The sequence below is a fragment of the Physeter macrocephalus genome, chromosome 13 (genome assembly GCF_002837175.3).
Source record: "Physeter macrocephalus isolate SW-GA chromosome 13, ASM283717v5, whole genome shotgun sequence".
NCBI classification, from domain to species: Eukaryota; Metazoa; Chordata; class Mammalia; order Artiodactyla; family Physeteridae; genus Physeter; species Physeter macrocephalus.
Window position 1 is genome coordinate 76,021,117 of NC_041226.1, and position 5,452 is coordinate 76,026,568.

Sequence of the window (5,452 nt, forward strand, 5' to 3'; positions counted from 1 at the left end):
ACAGCTAGCTGGGAGGGAGTCCGGGAAAAAGTCTGGACCTGCCTAAGAGGCAAGAGACCATTGTTTTGGGGTGCACAAGGAGAGGAGATTCAGAGCACCGCCTAAATGAGCTCCAGAGACAGGCGCAAGCTGTGGCTATCAGCGCGGACACCAGAGACGGGCATGAAATGCTAAGGCTGCTGCTGCAGCCACCAGGAAGCCTGTGTGCAAAAACAGGTCACTCTCCACACCTCCCCTCCCAGGAGCCTGTGCAGCCTGCCACTGCCAGGGTCCTGTGATCCGGGGACAACTTCCCCAGGAGAACTCATGGCACACTTCAGGCTGGTGCAACGTCACGCTGGCCTCTGCCGATGCAGGCTCGCCCCACATTCCGTACCCCTCCCCGCCCCCCTCGGCCTGAGTGAGCCAGAGCCCCCTAATCAGCTGCTCCTTTAACCCTGTCCTGTCTTAGTGAAGAACAGATGCCCTCAGGCTACCTACACACAGAGGTGGGGCCAAATCCAAAGCTGAACCCCAGGAGCTGTGCGAACAAAGCAGAGAAAGGAAAATCTCTCCCAGCAGCCTCAGGAGCAGCGGATTAAATCTCCACAATCAACTTGATGTGCCCTGCATCTGTGGAATACCTGAATAAACAACAAATCATCCCAAAATTGAGGTGGTGGACTTTGGGAGCAACTGTAGACCTGGAGTTTGCTTTCTGCATCTAATTTGTTTCTCGTTTTATGTTTATCTTAGTTTAGTATTTAGAGTTTATTATCATTGGTAGATTTGTTTATTGATTTGGTTGCTCTCTTCCTTTATTTTTTTTTATAAATAGATATATATTTTTTTTCCTTTTTCTCTTTTTCTGAGTGTGTACGTGTATGTTTCTTTGTGTGAGTGTGTCTGTGTAGCTTTCCTTTTACCATTTGTCCTAAAGTTCTGTCTGTCTGTTTCAGGTTTTTTTTTTTTGTTTTTTTTTTTAGTATAGTTTTTAGCACTTCTTATCATTGGTGCATTTGTTTTTTGGTTTGCTTGCTCTCTTCTTTCTTTCTTTCGTTTTTGTTAAATTACTTTTTAATTTTTTTCATTTTTAATAATTCTATTAAATTTTTTATTTTAATAGCTTTATTTTATTTTATTTTATTTCTTTCTTTTTTTCTCCCTTTCCTTCTGAACCATGTGGCTAACAGGGTCTTGGTGCTCCAGTTGGGTGTCAGGCCTGTGCCTCTGAGGTGGGAGAGTCAAGTTCAGGACGTTGGTCCAGCAGAGACCTTCTGGCTGCATGTAATATCAAACAGCGAAAGCTCTCCCAGAGATCTCCATCTCAATGCTAAGACCTAGCTCCACTCAATGACCAGCAAGTTACAGTGAAGGACATCCCATGCCAAACAAGAGCAAGACAAGAACACAACCCCACCCATTAGCAGAAAGGCTGCCTAAAATCATAATAAGGTCACAGACACCCCAAAACACACCACTGGATGTGGTCCTGCCCACCATAAAGACAAGATCCAGCCTCATCCACCAGAACACAGGCACTAGTCCCCTCCACCAGGAAGCCTACACAACCCACTGAACCAACCCTAGCCACTGGGGGCAGACACCAAAAACAACAGGAACTACGAACCTACAGCCTGCGAAAAGGAGACCCCAAACACAATAAGGTAAGCAAAATGAAAAGACAGAGAAACACACAGCAGATGAAGGAGCAAGGTAAAAACCCACTAGACCAAACAAATGAAGAGGAAATAGGCAGACTACCTGAAACACAATTCAGAGTAATGATAGTAAAGATGATCTAAAATCTTGGAAATAGAATGGAGAAAATACAAGAAACATTTAACAAAGACCTAGAAGAACTAAAGAGCAAACAAACAATGATGAACAAGACAATAAATGAAATTTAAAATTCTCTGGAAGGAAGCAATAGCAGAATAACTGAGGCAGAAGAATGGATAAGTGACCTGGAAGATAAAATAGTGGAAATAACTACCACAGACAAGAATAAAGAAAAAGAAGGAAAAGAATTGAGGACAGTCTTAGAGATCTATGGGACAACGTTAAATGCACCAACATTCAAATTATAGGGGTTCCAGAAGAAGAAGAGAAAAAGAAAGGAACTGAGAAAATATTTGAAGAGATTAAAGTTGAAAACTTCCCTACTATGGGAGAGGAAATAATCAAGTCCAGGAAACACAGAGAGTCCCATGCAGGATAAATCCAAGGAGAAACACGCTAAGACACATATTAATCAAACTTTCAAAAATTAAATACAAAGAAAAAAGATTAAAAGCAGTAAGGGAAAAACAACAAATAACATACAAGGGAATCCCATAAGGTTAACAGTTGATATTTCAGCAGAAACTCTGCAAGCCAGAAGGGAGTGGCAGGGCACATTTAAAGTGATGAAAGGGAAAAACCTACAACCAAGATCACTCTACCCAACAAGGATCTCAATCAGATTTGATGGAGAAATTAAAACCTTTACAGACAAGCAAAAGCTAAGAAAATACAGCACCACCAAACCAGCCTTACAACAAATGCTAAAGGAACTTCTCTAGGCAGGAAACACAAGAGAAGGAAAAGATCTATAATAACAAACCCAAAACAATTAAGAAAATGGTAATAGGAACATACATATAGATAACTACCTTAAATGTAAATGAATGAAATGCTCCCACCAAAAGACATAGACTGGCTAAATGGATACAGGGAATAGGAACATACATATTGATAATTACCTTAAATGTAAATGGATTAAATGCTCCCACCAAAAGACACAGACTGGTTGAATGGATACAAAAACAAGACCCGTATATATGCTGTCTACAAGAGACCCACTTCAGACCTAGGGACACATACAGACTGAAAGTGAGGGGAAGGAAAAAGATATTCCATGCAAATGGAAATCAAAAGAAAGCTAGAGTAGCAATTCTCATATCAGACAAAGTAGACTTTAAAATAAAGACGATTATAAGAGACAAAGAAGAACACTACAAAATGATCAAGGGATCAATCCAAGAAGAAGATGTAACAATTGTAAATATTTATGCACTCAACATAGGAGCACCTCAATACATAAGGCAAATGCTAACAGCCATAAAAGGGGAAATCGACAGTAAAAACTCATAGTAGGGGACTTTAACACCCCACCTTTACCAGTGGACAAATCATCCAAAATGAAACTAAATAAGGAAACACAAGCTTTAAGTGATACATTAAAGAAGATGGACTTAATTGATATTTATACGACATTCCATCCTAAAACAACAGAATACACTTTCTTCTCAAGTGCTCATGGAACGTTCTCTAGGATAGATTATATCTTGGGCCACAAATCAAGCCTTGGTAAATTTAAGAAAATTGAAATCATATTCAGTATCTTTTCTGACCACAAAGTTATGAGACTAGATATCAAAAACAGCGAAAGCTCTCCCAGAGATCTCCATCTCAATGCTAAGACCTAGCTCCACTCAATGACCAGCAAGTTACAGTGAAGGACATCCCATGCCAAACAAGAGCAAGACAAGAACACAACCCCACCCATTAGCAGAAAGGCTGCCTAAAATCATAATAAGGTCACAGACACCCCAAAACACACCACTGGATGTGGTCCTGCCCACCATAAAGACAAGATCCAGCCTCATCCACCAGAACACAGGCACTAGTCCCCTCCACCAGGAAGCCTACACAACCCACTGAACCAACCCTAGCCACTGGGGGCAGACACCAAAAACAACAGGAACTACGAACCTACAGCCTGCGAAAAGGAGACCCCAAACACAATAAGGTAAGCAAAATGAAAAGACAGAGAAACACACAGCAGATGAAGGAGCAAGGTAAAAACCCACTAGACCAAACAAATGAAGAGGAAATAGGCAGACTACCTGAAACACAATTCAGAGTAATGATAGTAAAGATGATCTAAAATCTTGGAAATAGAATGGAGAAAATACAAGAAACATTTAACAAAGACCTAGAAGAACTAAAGAGCAAACAAACAATGATGAACAAGACAATAAATGAAATTTAAAATTCTCTGGAAGGAAGCAATAGCAGAATAACTGAGGCAGAAGAATGGATAAGTGACCTGGAAGATAAAATAGTGGAAATAACTACCACAGACAAGAATAAAGAAAAAGAAGGAAAAGAATTGAGGACAGTCTTAGAGATCTATGGGACAACGTTAAATGCACCAACATTCAAATTATAGGGGTTCCAGAAGAAGAAGAGAAAAAGAAAGGAACTGAGAAAATATTTGAAGAGATTAAAGTTGAAAACTTCCCTACTATGGGAGAGGAAATAATCAAGTCCAGGAAACACAGAGAGTCCCATGCAGGATAAATCCAAGGAGAAACACGCTAAGACACATATTAATCAAACTTTCAAAAATTAAATACAAAGAAAAAAGATTAAAAGCAGTAAGGGAAAAACAACAAATAACATACAAGGGAATCCCATAAGGTTAACAGTTGATATTTCAGCAGAAACTCTGCAAGCCAGAAGGGAGTGGCAGGGCACATTTAAAGTGATGAAAGGGAAAAACCTACAACCAAGATCACTCTACCCAACAAGGATCTCAATCAGATTTGATGGAGAAATTAAAACCTTTACAGACAAGCAAAAGCTAAGAAAATACAGCACCACCAAACCAGCCTTACAACAAATGCTAAAGGAACTTCTCTAGGCAGGAAACACAAGAGAAGGAAAAGATCTATAATAACAAACCCAAAACAATTAAGAAAATGGTAATAGGAACATACATATAGATAACTACCTTAAATGTAAATGAATGAAATGCTCCCACCAAAAGACATGCTAACAGCCATAAAAGGGGAAATCGACAGTAAAAACTCATAGTAGGGGACTTTAACACCCCACCTTTACCAGTGGACAAATCATCCAAAATGAAACTAAATAAGGAAACACAAGCTTTAAGTGATACATTAAAGAAGATGGACTTAATTGATATTTATACGACATTCCATCCTAAAACAACAGAATACACTTTCTTCTCAAGTGCTCATGGAACGTTCTCTAGGATAGATTATATCTTGGGCCACAAATCAAGCCTTGGTAAATTTAAGAAAATTGAAATCATATTCAGTATCTTTTCTGACCACAAAGTTATGAGACTAGATATCAATCACAGGAAAAAATCTGTAAAAAATACAAACACATGGAGGCTAAACAATACACTACTTAATAACCAAGAGATCACTGAAGAAATCAAAGAGGAAATCAGAGAATACCTAGAAACAAATGACAATGAAAACACGACGACCCAAAACCTACGGGATGCAGCAAAAGAACTTCTAAGAGGGAAGTTTATAGCAATACAACCCTACCTCAAGAAACAACAAACATATCAAATAAACAACCTAAACTTACACCTAAAGCAACTAGAGAAAGAAGAACTAAAAAAACCCAAAGTTAGCAGAAGGAAAGAAATCATAAAGATCAGATCAGA